The sequence below is a fragment of the Pangasianodon hypophthalmus genome, chromosome 6, assembly GCF_027358585.1.
Source record: "Pangasianodon hypophthalmus isolate fPanHyp1 chromosome 6, fPanHyp1.pri, whole genome shotgun sequence".
Classification (NCBI taxonomy): domain Eukaryota; kingdom Metazoa; phylum Chordata; class Actinopteri; order Siluriformes; family Pangasiidae; genus Pangasianodon; species Pangasianodon hypophthalmus.
The window spans coordinates 28,621,739-28,645,574 of NC_069715.1; the positions used below are offsets into that span (position 1 = coordinate 28,621,739).

Sequence of the window (23,836 nt, forward strand, 5' to 3'; positions counted from 1 at the left end):
GAAGAGCGCAGGTTTCTGTGTGCGTGTGTGTGTGTGTGTGTGTGTGTGTGTATGCAAGATGTCAGCTCACTCATCGGTCTGAAAGCCAAGCCCTCAACTCGCACTGACCCCAAAGGAGAGCAAGTATATGATCCTGACAAATGTAGTAACTCTAAGTGTGTGCATTTATGACTCTAATCTTTCCGTCTGCATCTCTGACATGGAACCTTCCCGGCTTGTAATATGAACCTGACAATCATAATACACAAACTGCAGAAGAGAAATTTTGCAGATTGTTCCGGATGCATCACAATACTGCGTCAACAGACCCAGATATAGTTATAAAAAAAAATGTACACATTAACATTTTATATTCGACGCTGTAAAACATTTAGTGGAGTGCAATTACTGCACTCATGCTGAGCTGCAGGTGCAGCGCAAATCTGAATGCCTATGGGACATTTACACCCTGTGTAACGGCGTCTAATTTTTGCATTGCGCTACTCCTCCTCCTCCTCCTCCTCCTCCTCCTCCTCTTCAAAACAGCTCTGTGCTGGCCTTGAGCATGCTTCTCTTAATTCGGTGGGGGGGGGTGGGGGGGGGGTGGGGGGGGGTTAAGCTTCTGATGAGCTTTTTGAAGGATCTCGCTCGCTGTTAAATTCATTACAATATATCACCCACAGGAGACGGGACCTCGCAGGCACCGAGTGTGCTGTGAATAAATGAATGCATTAATGAATAAATCAAAAACAAAGAGACATGCTTTGCTTCTGATCCGGCTCTGCCCTCACCGTCAGACACCAGGAACCTCTTAACCTCACTGTTAGATCTCTTTCGTTTATGCACATTACTAACAAACTCTTACAATCACAATCAGGAGTGGGAAAATTTTACAGTACAAGCCAAATATCATGTTCTGTTTAGCCAAAGTAGGTTAATTGCTGTCTGCTAACAACATTTCCCAGCGTCGAGCCCTTGAGCGAGGCTCTTAACCTTCAACTAGTCAGCTCAGAAGTATCAATTTGCTTTGGGTTACAAGCAACTCTGTTAAATTTTTATTGCTAGACTATATATTAACAATAAAAATAATACAAGGACTCTAAGCACCTTCAGTATGAGTTTATTACAATAAAAACATGTGCAAAAGTGCCTGTGTTACGTAAATTGCACCTGTAAAGCTGGAGCTGTTTCAGATTTCCAGCAGGTATACCACCATTTCGCCACATCAGGAAAATACTGTCACACTCTTATACTTACACAACAAAGAATTCCTTCGCTGGTGGGTCAGGATTGGCGATTTTTTTTCTCAGATTATATTTTGAATTTATTTCGAATCTGATGTTTCTGGCTCATTAATAAACACACATCACATATTTTTTTAAACATTACTCCTGTAATACTAACTCACAGTAATTTACACATCATACGCCAGCTCAGATACATCCTACATCATCATACCTCAAAGTAGTACAACCAAAGACCCGCCCCAAATTTCCAGCACGACTCAACACAGAGCCGCAGAGGAGGCTGTAACCAGGGCGGAAAACACTTCAGGAATTGTACTTCCTTACTGTACTTAAGTAGTGTTTTGTAATATTTCTACTTTACTCAAGTAGTATTGAAACAGTATACTTATACCTTTACTCAAGTAAATTTACAAGAGAAAAATAACTTCAGATACTACTCCATTAAGGCCATGAGATATATTTCTTGCCCAGTTGCTTTGCCAATCGGTTGTGTTCTCACTTATTTATTTATTTATTTGAGACCACTGCATACAGCTGTGCTAACTGGTCTATGAGCTAATGTTTTCTTCATACAGGACGACATAGCTGCTTTGCCTCCAATGTAAAAAAAACTAAAATAAAATAAAACATCAAAATTCACCAGCAAATCTAAAAAGTATGCCATGGCAAGATAGTTTACCAAATTTGTTAGCTAGTTTCATTTTCATGCTGATGCCACTTATTAAACATGATTTGTACGGAGGCATATATCGACAAATACTGAAAAATATCAGAAAATATCATCAAATATCGGGAGTGAGCAGAATATTTGATTAGGTAAAAATATTCACTTTTACATTTGAATACTTGAGTATGTTTAAATGTAGACACCTTCTGACGTTCACTCAAGTCAATAGTTGCCTCCATACTTCTACTTTTAATTTTGACACAGTCCCCGTACATTTACTTAAGTACACTTTCCCTGTACGTTTTCCACCCCTGGCTAGAACTGTCTTTAACCCAGATAGCAAGAAAAAGACATGCTCTGGTTAAAGAAGAGGCTTTGCTTTTTCCTGGTACTCAGTAACTGTGACAGTCTCATTCAAGCATAGAATAAAGTTTTTATTCTTATATCACCTCTGTAATACTTGTGAGACCTCAATAACGACAGCAGATATAACTTTATTCTCAGCTTTGATCTCATACTACCGTACTAAGTAGTATGTCAGTATACTAGTGGTGTCCATGCTATTTAGGCATCTAATTATTGCTTTTCATAGCAGTGGAAAAGTCCGTAAGCACCGTAAACCCATCATATGAAATTCTTACCCAAGCATCTCACAGTTTTTTCTATCAGAGATTCTAATATCTTGCATTCTTCAGCATATGTTTTACTTACACTGAGGACAAATGCTTATGTACCAGGAGCTGAAAGACTGTTTGCGTTTTCTGTTTGTGTATTATGACTTGGCAAGCATGTGAACTAAGCTTGACAGAATGTTAATAACATGTTATAATGCCCGATAACAGTCTGTTATTATGTATATTTATTATTTATTTTTTATTAATATTAGGATTTTGATTGATTTTGGAGAATTTACATTTTATGTTTGAAGGGTTTTTTTCTGCACTTTCATTCATTTCCTGTTTTTGTCCTCATTTTCATTTGTTTTTTAGTGCATGAAGGCACAGCCCATTTACTGCGCTATTCATTTCATAAAATAAATTACATGCATTAGAAATTCTTCTGGGTCGTGACTTAATGATAAAGGACAAATGTGGGTCCTGAGGCAAGACCACAGCACTAGTGCATGATGCAGAAGCATACACGCTTGATCAGTCTGTCATGTGGCTATGTGCGGATAGAGATGAGGCATTGGTAGGCATAGTAAAAAGCTTGTGGGCCTCTTCTTCTCCTTCGTCTCGCTTTGTCATTAAGGATCAGAATGCCTCCTTCACCTTTCATTTTTATGTCCACTGCCCCCTGCTCATGGCTCGGACCTCCCCCTCTTCTCTCCTTTTGTACACACAACAAGTATCAGGCTTTTCAGAGAAAAGAAGAAGAACGAAAAAAAAAGAGCCGGGACCCCTGTGGTCAGCCGAGAGCCCCCCATTATCCTCCCCTACACTCCTTTCCTTATATCCGTCCTCAAATATGAAATACAATCTGTACACTATCTTTACATACTATGCAAAATAGAGCCTATTCTATTAAGAGTACTTAAAGCTTTGCGCTTCCTTTGTTAACCAAGTGCACTACTTACACCATTACACCAATGGGCTTTCCCCAGACTGGGTTAATCCTCAAAGGGCCCTAGAGAAAGAGGGAATATGAAAGGGCCACAGTTCCCACAGGCCCCTGGGGTCTTAGGTTTCCTGTCTTGGTGCTGTGTTACTACATTAGCACCGGGGTGGGGGGAAAAAAATAGCAATTAAGATGCAAAGGAAATGCAAAGATGGAAAGAAGATAACGGGGGCCCACCGCTGAGCACTGTGTGTGTGTGTGTGTGTGCGTGCAGTTAATGCTGGATAAGTGATTATTTGCAACAGTATCCAAATGCTAGTTATAGTGAGTTTTATCTCATTAGCGAAGACGCAGTGCATGAAACCTGATACACTCAGTACTCTGATTACGCTACAAATTTCATTGAAGCTAATAATCTATTAGTCTGGGGTGTATTAGCATGCCAACACGATTAAGCATCAGATGTATAGCAAAATACAATTTATTCCCCAGACTCAGAAATAAGTCGTTTCCATGGCAACACCGAACGAATACTCTGACTGCTATGATAGCTAGTAGTAAGCCAAAGCCATAGTTTTTTACCAAACGGTGTCCTGTTGAGCAAATTGTAGAAAATGCACATGCTACAGAATTATCTAACCTATATTATGTTATGTGGTGAGCATATATGTTTTTGGATGGAGAATTCCAAACATACACAGTCCTGGATATTCACTCAGAAAAATCTTTTCCATCTCTATGAAAAGGAACATTCGATTAAAGGCTAATAACAAAAGATGGATGTGAGTGACATACTTCAAAGCTTCACAGGGATTGTTAGGATCGATGTGGTGTGTTTTAACAGAGAGCAAAGGTGTTTGTCGGTGTGCTTTCATCTTGTACTGGATTCTGTGCGTGTGTGTGTGTGTGTGTGTGTTAGAGAAAGAGAAAGAGAGAGAGAGAGTGAGAGAGAGAGGCAGACATTAGAGATGAGGGCCTTGCTATCATTAACCTTCCTCTCTGACCCAGTGCTCTGCCCGGCTGTTGAAGAGGCAGTACATTTCTCACTACACACACTACATCAAAGATCTCTCTCTCTCTCTCTCACATACACACACACACACACACACACACACACACAGAGCTCCGGAAGCATTTACTGAAGATGCATGAATATATACATATTAGAATTATATATTATTTAGAATGAACAGTTAATATGAATACAGATGCGAAAAGCATCTATTCTTTTTTTTTTTTTTTTTTTATTGGCAGAAAGGTTTACAGGATGTCTGGTTGAAAGTAGAAGTCTGCATCAAGACTGGGATTCCCATAGAATGCAACAAAAAAGTCGCATGATCAGGAGTTTTTTTTTACTTCCAAGTGGATGAGGTCAGATATGAAGCTCGTGGGACACAGAAAGACAGAGTTTCATTAACATGAACATACAGGGTTCATTCAGTCAGTGAGATTTAAAAAAAAAAGTCCCATGTACATCTCTAAAAACAACTCGACACCAGTGGTGTGGACCGGGATTCCTCTATCAGCAATAAATCTTGTACTTGTTACTGATTTGTATACATGAAATACCCCTAAAATATACTTCAAACATAATGCCTAAGGCATAAAAAAGAAAAAGAGAAAAAAAAAAATCTTCCAGCTCAGGCCATGCCTACTTCCATCTTAAATCTCAATACAGATGCGAATATTTGGAGCACTATATATATGTAGGCCATAGCTTGTATAAATCCCTGTCATTAAAAGCAGCCTGACCCCAAGGTCAAGAGGTCATCATACTCATTCAAAGACATAGAAAAGAAGCAGCTCTTCAGTGACGGACGGCAACATATGACTAATCACCTCTCGGTTAATCCTCAAACCGAGAGAGAAGGATGAGCCAATGACAGGACAGACAAAGGCCTGCACAGAAGGTGTTGGTTTGAAGGGATTACGAGAATGCTGCTCCGTAATCTGCACAGTATTTACAGTACATGTCTCTGTAAACACCCAGCCGTACTGACACCATATGCTGCCTCTCAAAAAGAGGCGGAGAGAGACAGAGAGAGAGAGAGAGAGAGACAGAGAGAGGCAGAAGCAACTGATAGATCCTGAACGAGACAGATAACCCTGTTAGAGTGTTAGGAAGGAAGCAGAGTCGGTCTGTCTGAACTCAGACGTCTTTTTATTGAAAGTTTTAGTTTGTAATGTTTCTAGAACTGTATTTATCATCTCATTTTAAAGATAGCTTAGAAACACGGTGATACGCAATATCGCCATGCAGTGGATCTCACGTTTTTTTGTTTGTTTTTTAACTAGGCTTTTATTTATATTCTTCTTTATGGAAAATTTAGATTTATGGCACTTTATGGCACTTGTAGTGCTGCATTTGACTTGATTCACCATTTTGATTGATCTAAAGCAAATGCTTGTATATACAGTATAACATTTAAAAATGAGAAGTGCTTCTTTGTTTACTGTTCATGCTAAGTGCAGCCATGTTGATTTGACGTCACTTGCCGAACTCGGAGATGAGGAGACCGTCCCGAGTTCCTGAGTAGGAATTCCAAGTTGAGGGCGCGTTTCCTTTGTCTTTGAGTTATGACTTTTAGTCGAATGCAAAATAATTCCCCACACTAGCAGCAGCAAATTGCTAATTTATGATATATGACAATATCATAAATGTAATTATATTCTGCAGAGAATTTCCTGTTTTTGAATAAATTAAGTGTAATTAATTTAATTAATCAAAATGTTACTGATTAATTTAAATGAATAAAAACACCACTATTACACCAGGCTATTACACTTATAATTTCCCTCTCTAGGGTTGCAACTTTTCCTAAATACATCGTTTAAATTAAAAAATAAATCAATAAATAGCTAGATCCAATCTATCAAGCTAACATCTCTGGCTCTGGCTAATGTTTGCAGAATGACAGTGGAAATGAGTCAGAAATATCAACATTTTCCTCAGACAAGCTGCAAATTGCTAAAAAAATAAAGGATTAAAAGAACAGTATAATGACATGGATCCCAACATCCATCATCCATGTCCATGTTTATCCCAACATCCATCATCCATGTTTATGTTGCGTCTGTAGACAAGCGGTTTACAGCGTAGAGATGGAGGATATCAGACTTCTAGGTCTATCATATGGATATCAGTGGGGTCCCACAAAGAGGTGTGGATAGTGAATGTAACGAATAAAAAGAAAAAAAGAAATGAAGCTCTACCATTCTGCATTCTATCCTCTGGAGCAGTCAGATGTCCAAACCAGCTCTCTCTCTCTCTCTCTCTCTCTCTCTCTCTGCCGGGAGGAGCGAGCGAGAAGAAGGGACTATTAACAGATGTAGTGGTAATAGCCGAAAGAGCCGAGGCAGAGCCGGAGCCACTGACCTGCCCATTAGCCCACTCCCTTTTCCTAAGCCCTTTCATCGATCACACTGCCACACACCATTGATTTCACAAACCAACCGAAAGCAAAGTACTTATAGCCTCTTGCTCACTCACTCCTCTCCTCTCTCTCTCTTGCACCCACAATACCTTCCCACAAACACACACACACACACACACACACACACGATTGTGCGATTTATATCGCAATACTTGAAAATGTTTTTACAATACACAATATTTAATTTAACCGAGGTTAAAGCTAGAACAAGCACAACATGCTAGCGAAACAGCAGTGCCGATGTTGTTTTTAATCAAAATATTACAAAACTATTTAAAAAGAAACTTTTTTTTACGTCCAAACATTAAACCCAGCAGCATAAAAAGGTTCTGTGCTTTGTTTCTTTGGGAAAACTGTTAACAGCTCTGTTTCGAAGCCTATAATAGTGTTTACTTTTCGAAAAGATCCCAAGGAGAACGGTTAAACATCCAAAGAGCCCTTAAGGAACCTTTTTTTAAGAGTGTGGTGTTACCTGGTTAAATCTAGAATCCTTAATGGTTCCTTGGATTGTTGCTTAAGGAACCCTTTTCTTCTAAGAGTGTACAGATGATACACATTACAAACACAAAAAAGTGTATCATGACATACACTCTTAATATCTAGAACCTTCAATAGTTCCTTGGTTTGTCCCACTAGAGGACCCCTTAAAAGTTCCACGTAGAAATCTACATCAGAATATTTCCCTATCAGAAAGGGTTCCAAAAAAACGCTTTCTAAGGAAGCTAACAACCTATAACAACTATCCACGGAACCCTTGAGGAACCCTTTTTTTCTAAGAGTGTACAGAACATACCCATGATATTCACACAAAAGCACATCGTGACATCCACTAATATTAAAAAAGTTAAATCTAGAACTCAAAAGGGTTTTTTGGTTTGTTGCTCCAGGGGAACCATTAAAGATTTTATATAGAACCCTACTACAGAGCGTTTCCCTATCATAGAAGGTTAAAGAAAAAAAACACCAGGAGGCTAAGAACCTTTAACTATCCAAAGAACCCCTGAGGTGTGTAAAGACAGTACCAATGAAGCTAAGAACCTTTAACTATCCAAAGAACCCCTGAGGAAGTCTTTTCTTAAGATTGTATAATGCATCTAAAGGTTAAATCTAGAACAGGAAAGGATCGTCCGGTTTGTTACTTCAGGGGAGAGATTATATACAGAACCCTACTACAGAGCATTTCCCTTTCAAGGCGGGTTCTATGCAGGCCATCAGGGAGCTAAAAAGCCTTAACTATGCCAAGAACCCACAAGGAACCCTTTTTTATTAAAAAAAAAAAAAGTCTTTGTGATGGGGAGCCACTCTGTAGTACGATCCACCAACGGTACTAGATTTAACCTTTTGTGTGTACACATCCATAAAGGAACCCGAGCTCATTAGAAATTGGTATGAATTTGAATGTATTCAAATTGTTTCATATGAATGTTTTCGTATGAAAGTTTCAGACTGTAACTCCGCCCCCTAACCCTTACCTTAACCTTTGTAACTTTTCTCAAAATTGTGGAGCCATGTTGCCACAAAGACAATCACAAACAAACAGACGGGTCATGCAGATCGAGCGCACGCCTCGGCGTCATCTCGCTCATCATTCAAATGCATTCCACCTTTTGTGTGCTACACACAAAAAGAAACAACACAGACAGACCTCTGCTCGTTAGCCGACGTGCTAATCAGTACCTGTCATTGAGAAAGCTCTCAGAAACACAGCCACTGTCTCCCGATAAACAAAGCCAGGCCTGCTCCGGGACGCTCCAGCTGTTTTGATGGAGCCGGTTAGCACCGTGTAGAAGCTCCGCAGACAATAACTCAGGGTAATTAGCCTCCAGCGTTCTCACCTTGCACGCTAATCAGCGAGACGGAATGTTCAACCTCAAAATCCGTCTGCTCCTGTCATTAGTGTCCCAGCCTGGAGGATCCTAATGGATATTTTACAGCGTGAGCGATGAGCATGCGGAGACAGACAGACAGGTGGAGCAGAGCTGAGACTATGGAGGGCTGAAAAAGAGTGTCAGCACAAGCTCCAGAGGTGGGAACGTCTCCAGTCCCACTCCTCTTTCAATAACTGGGTGACTGATGTGACTGATGTGACTGATGTTATTGATGTGACTAAACTATCCACCTACCCATCTGTCTGTCTGTCTGTCTGTCTGTCCATCCATAAATCCATCAATCTATTCACCTGTCTGTCTGTTTACCACATACATGTCTGTCTGTCCTTCCTTCCATCCATCCATCCAAATCTTTGCCTGTCTATCATATGTATGTATGTATGTATGTATGTGTCAAACTATCACCAAATGACCTTTAACCCATGACCTTTAAGAATGAAGTGGCAATGCAACTCATGATGATGCTTTTTTCACACACACACACAGTTTTTTGGCACAGTTTTGGTATCAGGGACCGATCAACACAAGTGGCATGGTATTATCATAAAGCACAGTCTGGTGATTTTCATTTTTCCATAAGAGCCAAAAACCCTGCAAACGTAACTAAGAAATGAAGGCACTCATAATCAGAGCAAATCTCTCAAGTGGCCTGAGAGTCCTGGGAGTGCCGCCTTCATCCTTCATTAGGGTCTGCGTTTCAATCTCTTCTTCCTGAAGACGTGTGTGTGTGTGCATGTGTGTGTGTGTGCGTGTGTGTGTGTCTGTGCATGTGGAGGGGTGATTACTGAAATCACTGCATTATGCCAAATATAAAAACTGCATTATGACAAACTGCATTATGACAATTATGAAAGCACCTTAGGACAGAAATAAAAAAATATAAATAAAAACGAAGAGTCCACTGGCTTTTAAAATCTGCATTCTCATTTAAAGATTCAGCATTTAGACATTAACATCAGCCACAGCTACACAATGTGTTTGTAATGTAAACCACAGAAAAGTGAAAAATTCCTAGAGAGGAAAAATTTTTATATAAAACTTAATTTTTTAAAACATTTTTGTTGCTGATATTTAGCTCAATTTGACATCTTTCCAATTTCTTCCATTGTTTATCTATCTATCTATCTATCTATCAATGCTCACTACATAGGGTAAAACATAATGAAACTGTGGACCCTACACTCTCAGATATAAAGGTACCGACCTGTACTTGTCCTTCTCTCTGGGTTGGTACCACCAAGGTTGCATCTTTTGTACCTTTAGTATGTATTTTTATACCTTTAAGCTACATAATTAGACCTTAAGGACCACTGATGTACCTTTGAAGCATTAATCTGAAAGCTAATTAAAGGTACGCTGCATGCAACTTTCGAAGTGATAGGTACAAATTAAACGTACAGAAGACGCAGTCTTGATGGTACCATCCCAGCGACAAGAAAAAGTCCAGTTCAGTACCTTTATTTCTAAGAGTGTAAATAGTGCACTATATGCTAACTATAATTTCATCTCAGACTTCGTGTGTATGTGTAAATAAAGTGTCAAAAATGGCATACATTTCAGCATCAGTATTTAGCCAAATGGCTCATTTTCATCTGCGTTTGAACAGTGTTTATTTACGAGACTGTTGTATAGCACACAAACTGTCATAACAATGTGTCATAATGTTCACATTTTCATAGAGTGACTTTCATTATGTTATATCATGAGTGTTATGACAGCTGTCATAAAGCATGTATAATAACATCTATGGCACTTATTATGATCATGACAATTACTGATAACAGCAACCTAACACCTTTATAATCCTGGACATCAACCGTTAATGACTTCAGGCATAACAGGTGTATGACATGCTTACGTGTGTCATGACTCGAGAAAAAAATGAGATCTTAAACATTTTTGCCTTAGAATATGTAAATATTATAAAATTTGAAGTGTATTAAGACAGTGTGTATAGTGTGTGTTATGTATACTCAATGACTGTCTGAAATAAGTTAGATATCAATGTTCCAGGCTTCTTTAAACATATGTCCAGTTCCATCGCTCTCCTTCCTCTCTGTCCATCCTTCTCTTCTCTCTAATAACACTAAGGCTGAGCTTTATGTGGGGAATTTCAGCATCTGCTGCTGCACATTACAACCTCATCACTGACAGAAAACAAGGCAATAAAACCTGACGCACAAATCATGCAAACACAAATCTTTCACCAGCACACACTCATTTTCAAATATCATTCACTTTATAAGAAACATTATCGTTTCGCTTTCATTGCTGCAAATCGCTCTTGCGAACGACAATGCGTCTCCGATGGTACTGGCAAAAAATAGCACCATCATTTTTTTTTCAGTTTAGAGTTCTATCTATGAGTTTCTAAAGGTGTTTGGTTGCTAACAGCGACACGGTTCACTGAGTAGACAAAATGACCAGTCAGATTTACAGCTGAGTTTGTGCATTTAGAAGTTCAATTGCACACAGCAATGCAGACACACAATAGCTACAGTACGAGTGTGTACTGTTTTTGTATTGTGTGTAAAAGACTAATAGCAGGGTAAAAATGTCTCTAATCCTCCTGCACAACTCCCTCACTCCTCCCCCAGAACAGATGGCAGGCCAGAGACGGAGAGTGGCCCCGGCCAATGCAATTATTTGTCTAATTATGACTTAGCACTTAACTGCACAATCGCCAGGAAAATAGTTAATCGCTCAAATAAAGGCGATTAAGCGGGTTATGCAAATGGAAAAAAAAAATATTTAAAGAGAGGGTGGCATAATTGTGGGGCATTTCCTTTCCGCACAACAGCCACACCTTCGTGTCTGGGTTTCTGGGTAAAAAAAGGAAGAGAGAAAGGGCAAAGGTACAAAGAAAAGCAGAAGATGAGATCGACAGGGCATGATGGAGGGAGAGAAAAAAAAAAGCACGCCAGACAGAACGCCAAAGTGGCCTCTCGGTTGATAAGCTCTTAATGGAGGAGGGCAGCACAGAGAGAGAGAGAGAGAGAGAGAGATGTTAAAAACCCCGGTGAGTTCAAGCCCACGCTAATGGACTAATCACATTGATTTCCATTTAGCTGCCGTCTCCTGTGTTATTTATCGTGTTTAACAAAACCACCCATGACTCTCTTCCCTCCTCGGCCTCTCCCCATCACTGTGTTTAACCAGCGCTGACATGTTGTCCTCTCTCTCTCTCTCCCTCCCTCCTTTTCCTTCCTCAGCTGCCGAAACAGTATAATGCACTTAAGCCCTTTCATGCTTTCAGTCTCGTGATACTCTCAACATAACATCAGTCACTGTTTTGGCACAACACCATGCCTTCACATCAACACACACATCCCATAAAGAGCGTCTGTGCATTGTGTATTCATTCAGACTGAATATTCAGAAACAGGAATAGATTCTATATGTCATTAAAGGAATCATTCATCATTTTTAAAACTGAATTTTAATACATTTTGAAAACTTGTTTCTTCTAATTGCACTTATACAGGATGTCTAAGAGCACTTGATGAATTAGGTTCATAAAAGTTATTGCAGTTTTAAAAGCACAACTTTTACACTCTCAGTAAAGGTGTTGAGATGATGTACACATGAATAAAGGTCATATCAAGGAGTTTCATCCAAATTTCCAACACTGGAGTGATACACTAAAACGTAGATCTGGTTACTTTAATCTCTCTGAAAGTCTAATGATATCCATACGCCACCAGAACCACACAACTACGCTGCATTTTGGCATGTCCACATACTCTTCCCTCTGAAAAAGTAGTCCTAGATTTAGAGCTCTATTTACAAATACTTTTGACTTGTTTGACTTTTTTGACAAAAATTCATGAAAGCACTCTACAAAAATTTGCATAAACGATTATAGACTTACTTCAGCAACTGCACTTAGACTTCCAGAAGTGTCGACCTTTACCCATTTTGCGTAGGAGCTCCACATTTTAACTTCAGAGTGCTTTTAATTACTCAGAAATACGCCAATGTTCTTTTTTACCCTGATAAAATGAGTCAATCGACATATAAATCTGGAACTTTCTTATATTACCTGATACCCCTGCAAGCCCTTAATGTGAAATAAGATCTATCAATGTACACTATATGGCCAAAAGTTTGTGTACCCCTAACCATCACACCCATATGTGCTTGTTGAACATCTCATTTCAGATTTATTCCCCTTTCCTGTTATAATAAGCTCCACTCTTCTGGGAAGCTTTCCACTAGATGTTGGAGCGTGGCTGTGGGGATTTGTGTTCATTCAGCTACAAGAGCATTAGTGAGGTCAGGCACTGATGTTGGGATGTCAAGGAGGTCTGGGGTTCAGTCTGTGTTCCAGTTCATCCCAAAGGTGTTCAGTGGGGTCGAGGTCAGGGCTCTGTGCAGGACACTCGAGTTCTTCCACTCCAACATTCACACACCATGTCTTCATGGAGCTCGCTTTGTGCACAGCGGCATTGTCATGCTGGAACAAGGTTTGGGCCTCTTAGTTCCAGTGAAGGGAAACTGTAATACTATAGCATACAGAGACATTCTATACAATTATGTGTTTCCAACTTTGTGGTAACAGTTTGGGGAAGAACCATATATGTGTGTGATGTCAGGGGTGTGATGATCAGGGGTGCACATGCAGTACTTTTTATCCATATAGTGTATCTTATGTTCATATGAAGACTAATTGATTTAACCCTATGCAGTCGCTTATGATGTACGCATCATTAAAACTGTTTCTTAAGTTTTATCACTTAATAACTTTGTGAATTTTTGTGGTACCAGCTCCAGAAAAACGTTGTTGTGTTTTTTAGAGTCTTGGCTTAGGGGTGTGCTGCTATTTGTACTACAATTGTTTGTAAAATAAAGTAAATGAACAAAAGATTGTCTCTTTCTCTAAAACAGCTGATTTGTGAGGTCAAATCCTCTTCACCTAATCTATTCAAATGGAAATGATATACAAATGCGAAAATGTCTGTGAAAACACCACGTGTAAAATCGCCCACTATAAAGAAGATAAAAATGCCATGGAAGTGGAAGGAAATTCACTTTTTTTTGCCACAAAATGCCACTGAGGAAACTCTGGGTCTTCTCCTGGAGGCTAGTGATGAAGAAGATGTCAGAAAAGATTCTTCAGGAGCAGAGGATGAAGACACCAATGAGGAGATTATTCTTTACGAAGAAAGAATTGATCCTGCCGAGGACAACTGTACTGAGGAGTAAGTGTCTCTGTATTTCTCTGAGGGATCGAGTAAAAAGTGGCCTGTTTTGTTCATGTTTCTTGCATACTCCATTTCACATGCAGAAAATGTTTTGTGAGTTCTAAGTCACAAACGCAGCATCCATGCACAGATGTTTTTTAATCACGATGGCCCCTAAGTGAAACTGTACTCCGTGGATCTGGCCGCAAGAACTAGAGAAGAGAGCTGATGAGACAAATGATAGAGATGGACTCCACTCAGATTGAGACTCTGTATATATATATATATATATATATATATATATATATATATATATATATATATATATGTAGCTATTCGACTGTGAGCTCTAATGCCGCATTAGTGTGGCCATCACGTCTGCGCCTTGCTTATCACAAGACTCCATCTTGTCCTCTCTGTGGAAATTAGCATTAGTCCCTCTCTACACCCACAGATACGGCACGGAGGAAGCAGCAGAGGAGGAGAGGAGGAGGAGAGGAGGCCAGACGGAGCGTAGAGAAAGAATGGAAAGCAATCACGATACATTAAGTACATGCTCGAAAATGAAATTCAATAAGACTCCTTTTCTTCTCTTTCAAAGCATTTCAGCGCTCAAAAGGCACCACACGGTAACGGACGTTAAAAATCCGCCTCTAATGAAGCAGGGCCTCTGCCCTCCCCTGCCTGTCACTGCAACAATAAACGTAGGCTTTCTGAAACATGTAGGAGTTAATCTGTACTCTTTTACAATCACAACTCATGCCCCTGTGAGCAAGCAGTGAAGTGCCTTTAATAAAAAAAAATAATAATAATGGCACCCGAGATATTAGAAACCATCCAGGTTTATAGTGGTGTGCAGGAAAAACGTGGAGGAAGGAAGAAATATTTCACCCTTGGACTTTTTTTTTTGGTGTAATTAATATTGAATTGTAACACTGTGAAAATGTTTTGCAAAAAACATTTCTGATATATGGACTTAAAAAGTAATTTCAGCGGGAGGTGATGACAAGTGGAAATGGGAAACGTCCTGTTCTCTCTAAACACTGCAAATTAAAAGGATCAGCTTGACATTTTTAGCACCACGAAATGACTAAAACAGTTCTAGGAGTGTCTCTACACCTTTCCCTCATTAAACACGCGATAATCTATGGAAATTAATATGCATTTTAGCAGATGCCCCCTTTGTGCTCCTGCCATCCCGAATACCTCATAAATTTCAGTCCCGAATTGCTTCGTCGTATTCTTGGAGATTTATTTACGACCAGGCAAACTTACAAAGTGCAAATGGTTACCATAACAACCATGATTTTGTTTATCACTAGTGAACATTATCTAAGTTAGATAGATTAGTACACTGCACCTGCTGCTAAAAGTTTCCAGTTTTAAGGTATCACCACGTCAATCATCTAATAATTCAAAGCTGTTGGGGCTATTTTAATTTTTTGACATCACAAACCAAGCTTGTGTGTAACCCCGCCTTCATTACAGCGTGAGAGCATAGAAGCATTTATTACAGCTTCCAAACAAACCTGCATATTATACCAAATAAACCTGCTGTAAAAATGATTTTTCACTAGTTAACTCTTCTTGGATTGTTGATTATATAAAGATTATAGATATAGTTGGATATTAAGTAGTTTGTACTGTATATAGATTGGCTTGGGTCACTTTTATTTATTTAAAAGTAATTTGGTACAGCAGGTTTATTTGGAAGCTATAATGAATTATTGCTCCCTGTAATGACTCTGCAATAACAGAACGAAGTTTAGAAATCTCAAAATACCTTGTTTGGTTATGCTAAGATGAAAAAATGGGTTCGGTCACCATTTCTAAGATCCTAATGTGTCTCGTATCACCACTGCACAATATATTCTCAACACGATTTGGACCTGGTGAATCTCTGGAATGGCTTTGAGCTCTAGTGTCTTCTCTATGCTCTCACGCTTACTCTCTCTCTATCTCTCACTCTCTCTCACACACACACACACACACATTTGGCTATGTGCTGCTTGCTAATGACGGGCTGTTCAGATTGACCCCTGACCCCTGCACACTGCACAGCGCACTGGTTTTTCCCTGTAGGCACAAGGGTTAATGAATAACAGTGATCAAGGAAGGCAATCAACCCTGTATTCCTGCTCAGTGCAATCACCAGAGTGTGTGTGTGTGTGTGTGTGAGAGAGAGAGAGAGAGAGAGAGAGAGAGAGGGAGAAAGAGAGAGAGAGAAAGAAAGAGAGCGGACAGAAGACTTCGCTGATATCTATTGCAAACCAAATAAAGGCAAGTGTTTGCTTATCCAAACGCCTGGTTTGAGAGTGGAGAGCTTTTTTCACGCAAAGGACTCATCAAACATATTGTAGTCCACTTGATATTAGCCCACACACACACACACACATTACTTTACTTTTATAACCCAAGCACCCGAGGTAGCTCATCTCAGCGGATCTGTGAAGTGTGTGTAGTGCAGATGGTGTGTGTGTGGGGCGGAGGAGACGAGTGTGAGGTCTCACCTTGGGGGGAGGAGATATTAACTCTGGCAAATTTTTACTGCCTGAATTTCCCTTTTACAGCTATTAACATCTGCCATCTGCACGGAAGCTGCGATCTCCCTCATGCAGAGCCAGTGCCATAAAAGCTTCTCTGCTGATTGCAGGAGACTGACAAGAGCGCATCAAGGCCAACAAAAAACACTGCCAATCCTGACACCAGTGTTCAAACAGGCGGAGAAAAGAACGCTGAATGAAAATCGGAATAATTCTAGGAAGAAATGCGAGCGAGGCTTCACATTCTGCGTGTGTGTGTGTGTACGTGTCAAAGACAAAAAGACTTGTACTAAAAATTTTTACCCATTTTAAACATTAGTGAATAATGTATTAGAAATCATTAGTGTACGCTATTCTGAATTCAAACGTTTCCATGACTATGTACGTTTTCCTGTAAACGGGACAAGAGTAAAATAATATCCTGAAATATTAATGTGTGGTAAACAGCTGCTAAACCAGTAGCTTTTATTTTGTTGTACACTCCATTGCTGGTAAATTGGCATGTACTTATATGTTTATCACAACAATGAGACTCAAAAACGTCATGGTTAAATAATTAACCCCGTCTGGATGCTGGTTTTGATTATACAGATTAATATTTTTCATTAACACTGCATTAAATTCACATTACCACATTTAAAAACGGAGACCATTTCAGTATTTCTGTACAAAACTGTTTTAGAGGCGGAGCTACATGTCTAAATAGGTATAAGGGACAGTCAGATGTGCAAATTGTTAGAGGTGCCTCTTTAACTAAAAAAACAGCGTGTTTAGCAAGCTAACTTATCTAATATTAATGATGAACAAAATCGTGTTTGCCATGATAACGTCATATTTTAAAAGCTTTGTTAAATAAATTGCTGAAAATATGCTAATTGTAAGGCAGCTTACTCACGGTTAACTAGCCAGCTAGCTATTTGTAATGGCAGGAAGGAATTGGGGGATTTTCCTAATTTGCATATTCATGCATATTTATAGATTCAGACATTATTTTTTTGACAATTTTTAGATTTTAATAGTTTAATATGATACGATACGGGTGTTAGTTTGTCGCCGATTCTCCAGGAGGGCCACAGCTCAGTCAGAACAAACCCAGACTGACAGGGGTGTGATGAGGGCCGCTGGCCTTTGGCTCTCCCCATACCGGCCCACCGTTCAGCCAACACACACGGCCCAGAATGCCCAGCAGCCAGCTACACGACAACATCTGCTCATTCGGATGGCACCAGCATGGTGCTGCCCGCTCCACAGCACGCCTGGCACACAGAACTCACAGAACGGACAGGTGGCTCAGCCAATCAGTGGCTCTGAACCAGCTGAACCCAAGCTCATGCCTTCTTCTCCTGCTCGGCTTCAGTGAACCGCAGCAATCTCGTACTGTCTCCTGGCTCTCGCTATGTGCCATCTGGATAAAGGGGAGGAGGGATGAGGGGCGTGTCCTGGTCTTGGTGCCACCCCATGCCCACTCAATTCCAATTCAATTTCTATTTGTATAGTGTTTATAACAATACACAGGAGATATATGGATGTACATTTATATTTAGATCGCTAATGAGCTCGCCAGAAGTGACAGCGGGGAGGAAACATGAGAAAAAAACCTTGAGAGGAGTCAGATTCAAAAGGGAACCTGTCCGCTTCGGATAGTGCGATTATAAATCTTTACAGTATACAAGTGTAGAGGAATAAAGACAAACATTATTACATGTGTTGAAAGGATGTTGAGTATGAGCATATCGTTAATAAGAGTCCTGGGATGAGCATCAGGACAGTCTTCATATCTACAGTATCCAGGTGAAATTATTCACTGAAGCACTAAACTATCTTTGGAAGCTGCGAATCTTTAGGGTATCCGTTGGGATGCTCACTGATACACCCAGGATAGAGTTTAATGCACTATGCTCGAAAAGAACTACAGAAGACTGTTCAGTTCAAACATCAAGCAGCTCAAACATTACATTAGCTGTGCACTGGCGTACATTTGGATGATCTGTGATCGCATTAAGAACCTGGAGTCAAAGGAGATTCACTTCATGTTTGACAGGGCAAATGTTCGAGTAGAGATATTTCTGTAATTTAATCCATACTAATTCAATAGAAGCTAAATTTACTTCCCCCTCAGCAGGAGCATGCGATTGCACCTCATCTCCTCGCCATGTTTGTTTGTAACACAGGGAAACTGAACGTAGCATGGTGAGAAGAGAAGTGGGAGCGCAGAGTACAAAAGCCAATTAACAGCTCATTAGTACCAAAGCAGTTCAATCCAATTAAACACTGCCTCTTTTGTTTGCTCTTACTTCATTTTTTTGTTGTTGGCCCCCAAGATTTAACACTTTCAAGCTGCATTTTTTCCAAGATTATTTTTTTCCCTTCCATATCACTTGTCAGTGGAGAAGACAAATAGCGCGGGTGTTTGGCAAGTGTTTATTTTCGTCTCGGGCAGCACAAGAGTTCAATAGCAGTCACCTCGTCTTCTCGCCGAGCCCTGCGAGTGTGCCCACAGTTGTCTGCTGCACTTAGCTTCCTCGTTAATATTACAGGCCTTCAGAGAGATGCACTGCTGAGAGGATCCATAACCTCTGAACTGTTCCACCGCACAGAAAACAAGCTTGCTCACACACACAGAGAGAGAGAGAGAGAGAGAGAGAGAGACAGCGAAGTACAGAAACGTATGCAAATAAAGACTCCCACACAAAAAATTGTGCGCATGCCTGGATGCATGGACCTTGTTAAGGCACAGAATTGAAGCCGTCACTAATTAGACTGCAGAAACAAACAAGACAAACACAATGGTCGAAAGAATTTGTGAAAAAAAAAAAAATCAAGGTTCAAATAATTGGGGATAAATGTGGTTACATATATGAGCAATCCAGCCTACTATCTACTGAAATAGCCCCGATAATGTAACAGAGGAATTTTAAATACCAAGACAAGATATAAGATATAAACAAATACGCTTAATTAATATCAAATATCACTTCTTGGTTAAAGTGTGTGCTCATACCTGTTTTTTTCCTTTTATAATTTCCATATATCAGTGAAATTGCAGTGAAAACAAATGAACAATAATAAATATTATGCCAAAAATCCTTTTTAGCTCATTTTAACTAGCTGGATAGCTAGCTAAAATGTTTTTTTTTTCAGTCATGTCTGAAAATACATACAAAAATTACAATTTTACTCCACTCCTACAATGGGCTATACCATTTCTTTACTGTTGACACTGCCTCAAGCTTCCTAATTACTTATGCTAGCTGGTAAAGTCATCGTGCTGGCTAGCTAGCCATACGATTGCAAACTGATTGCAAAATTCCAAATGTCATTGTATAATTCTCAATCTGAAAAAAGGGGATGATATATAATCATCCTCCCCGAAATCAACCTCTGTAACAACCTATGATGATGGCAGGTGAATTGTGAGAATTAGAAAAATAGTAAGCGCAAGTAAAAGGAGGGGGATGTCTGCTCGTGCTAACTGAGTAACTGAGTCACCCGCTTTGTTACATCAACAGTGCTGCATGGCCAACCCTGATCTGAAGAAAAAGAGGAGAATCCTGCGGGGTTAAGAAGGAGTGTGAGACCCAGAAAGAGGAAGGGGGGAGAAAAAGAGGGAAAAGAAAGAAGGAGAAGGGCTTCTTGCTGTGTTTGCGTTCCTCCCCACTGGCTGCGAGCAATGCTGGTGGGTCAATAAAGAATGCAGGGGGGTGATGGGAAAAAAACTGGTGTTAAAAATGAAGTCTGGCAGAGGGGCGGGGCCACTCCTGGCGCGAGCTTGCTTCTACTGCAGGTGCATGCTGTAGCCGCTGCCAAAGTGCCAACCTGCCCTCCATATGGCCGTCGCCGGCCTGCCAGCCATCTCCCGCCACTTCCCACTGAGCCCAGAGCTGGCGCTCTACATCTAAATCTGTCCCAGTGCCCCAGGCCTCCCCCTGCTCAGTGCCCAGGCATCGTGAGCCCACGCCAGGCCGGCGGGGCAGTCCTGGACCCCAGTGCCAACCGGCCAACAGACCATCCTCTCCATATGGAGGCTCGTAGCATTGCAACTCATCGTTCTCTCTCTCTCTTTTCCTCATGAGTGGCATCCATCAGCCATGATCTGCTCATCTGTCTCTCTGTATCTCTCTCCTTTCAGGACAGATCAAACATACACAGAGAAACAGATTAGCTGTAGCATAACAGCGATTCAATTAAAATCCCTGAACGCTACCAATATTACAAAATTTGTGAACCTTTCTCGAATTATTGAGGAATTGACTGCTTTCAGACTATCTGTATGAAGCTTTGGGGATTGGAGTGAGGTCAAAGAATCATCTTTTTTATTCTATTTTCTGTCTTTTTATTATCTACCTTTTTGTCCAAGACGAAAAAAAACAAAAAAACAGACGGACAGACAGCACAAGAGTGTCACACACCCCCTTCCCTATATACTTTATCACTTCTCCTATCTTTCAATAAACTGATATTGATAGAGCAATAATCCTCTCCGACTCTGTTACTGCGTTTCACAAGCGTAAGCTTTTAGCCAAATCACATCGAGGTACTGTTCTCCTTAAGCCTAGCTCAGAGCGAGAGATCAGTGAGGGGGGTTGAAGGCTTAAATTCACGATACCACGCCACTAGAGACAGATGGAGTGAAAGAGGAGAGAACTAGAGGAAAGCTCACTTACAGATGGTTGACAAATTAAAGGAAAAACTGATCCTGGCAGGTTAACTCAAGTTAGACAGCTAGATAGACTTAGTAATGTCAATTATGGGTATTCATTAATATGACTTAAAAATCCTGTCATGTCAAATCCTGTTAGCCAGTTACCTAATGATAGCGGTAATAAAATTATTAAACATTTCCAAAACAATTTTAATCCTGTCAGGGTAGCTCATATAGGCTAGCTGTGTAATATTATCAGTGAAGATTTTAAGTATTTATGAACATGATTTAAAAGCTGGGTAGCTCTAACTGTAATGGCAGTGAAGATTTTGAGTATTTACAGTGTTTTGTCAGGTTAGACCATGTTAGCTAGCTGGCTATCAGTAGCAGTGAGGATTATGAACATTTATTGGTATGACATCAAAATCCTGTCAGAAATCTTTTAGGACATTTTAACTAACTACCTAGTGTTTCACAGATAAACATTTATAAATATGACTTTAAATCCTGTCAGAAGTCCTGTCAGGGTTATCTTGTGGTAGCTAGCTAGCTAGTATTAGCAGTATAAATTATGAACATTCAGGATGTGACATTCTGTCATGTTTGGACATTTTAGCTAGAGGGCTAACAAATTTGGTGAAAATACCTGTGTATACATGAATGCTAGTGACTCTTAAATCAAAGCACACACACACACACAGACACACAGAGACGTGCAGTCAGCAGGACATGAAGAGAGATGTTTACAGCTGTAGTTCCAGCCCACGGTTCTCTCTCTGCCTCTTCACACGTCGGCATCATGCTGAGAGCGCAGGAAGTGATGAAGGAAAACATGGCTGTTTCTCCACGCTTGGGAGAACGTTCAGCAGACGCCTGCACCCTCATCTAACAGCCACCCGCTGCTTGACTCTCAGAGTGAAAAAAAGGGGATATCGATTTTTACCAGCTTCAAAACTAGAGAGAGAGTATGCACAAAAGTTTGGCCTATTTTAAAATACTTTGAAGGCATGGCACTCAAAGCCACTCCTCTTTAAACACTTCTCAACAGCTGGCGATTTGCTGGAGGGAAAAATAAGAGTGGAGTCCTGATATTTCTATTTCCCTGCCTGGTGGGTGGTAACGACTTTCTCTGCTGCCATTTGCTCCTAATTACAGAAGGAGGAGGGCACGGATTAGCCTTATAACTCTCCTCCTGGCCTTTAAGTCTCTCCCTCACTGCGCCTTCCTCTCTCATTCCCTTTAGCCATGGCTTCACGTGTGCTTAAAAGTGAAGGAAACTGGTCGGATTAAATTGCATTCAGCAATCTAAAAGCCTTCAGACAGTGGTGATAAAGGCCACTCTCACATATATGACAATATCAGTGAAATTTATTGCAAGGTGAGAGGACATGCTAAGTAACATGAAGCCAGACAATGTACATGGTAGCACTTTTCAAGTCTTGTTTGAATCACCCAATGTGTGTGGACTATGATTTATGTAGGAAAATAATGCCAAAACTTATTTGGTCACATGATTTTTCTGTTGCGGTCGCCTGCACAATGCAAACGTAACACAAACTTTGGAAGAATACAGTAATACTTCAACAAACAGATCCATACATACTTCCCCTTCCACTAAACTGACAGAAATCTTAGCAAAGGTGTGCTTTCCTGGAATGTATTTATCTCTTACACAGCCCCTTGTGCTACAGGATCTTTCAAGTTCTTTCATCAGGAGGAAAAAAAATGTTTATTATATTCAGGGTAAGTCGATATCAGCTAATCAACAAACCTATGCTAATGTTAGTAAAACTTCCCAGTTGTCCCACAATATAACTAGCCAGCTAACATAGTTACGAGGCAGCAGACAGGGAGGATTGCTGCACCCCTGCTTGTTGAAGATGTATTATATGTAGTGAAGTGAATCAGAGTAGTCGATTATCAGTATAATTGAAAATGGATCTTCTTAATGAAGCGGAGACACAATACCATCGATGCAGTCAGCCCTCTATTCAGTCAGCAGAATGGCAGCTAATATATAATGTGGTGTAATATGAAACGCAAGGATTTAGACGAAGGAGAATAAAATTCTACCTGGTGAAAATTTCTAATCGCTGGAAAGGTAAAGGATACAGGACACCTCTCCTAGTTATAAATTTCAGAATGCTAAATTTATATGGATGAACTTTAACCAGGCAAATTCACAAAACCTTGAACGCATGAGTCAATGGAAAAACAAGAGGGCTGGTCTTTGTGTTCTTAAAAACTTAATGGATGGCCTACAAATTATTAAGTAACGCGGCATTTTTTCGTAATGTCTTTGCCATATGTTTTTGCGTACATTTAAAAAAAAAAGCTAGCATACAATAACTACATGGTGCCTGTAATCGCTCAATATTTGTTGCACCCTGGCAAAGGACATTGGCTTTCACCTCTGAATGTTTTTCTCATTTCTGCCGGTTATGATAAGACGATGAGGACATTGTTTCCACAGCTTGACCAACCTGCTCTATGTTTAAAATGGCGCTCTACTTCCTCTTACAAAAGGCACATCCTTTTACATCCTTTAGCGTTTGCTGGATATTTTTCACTATAACGTAAGCCTTGATTTTAAACTAGTGCACTATATAGAATGTTTTCCTTGCGTTACAGCAATGCAACAATTTTTCATGAAATGTCCGATCAGATCAGTTTCCAAGCAGCGCTTCCTGACTGA

General features: G+C 40.1%; 1 protein-coding gene across 4 annotated transcripts in view; it reads right to left on the reverse strand.

Moving 5' to 3' along the window:
* gse1b (Gse1 coiled-coil protein b) overlaps nucleotides 1-23,836 on the reverse strand; it is a 244,655-nt gene that overhangs the window by 53,972 nt on the left and 166,847 nt on the right. The window lies entirely within an intron of this gene.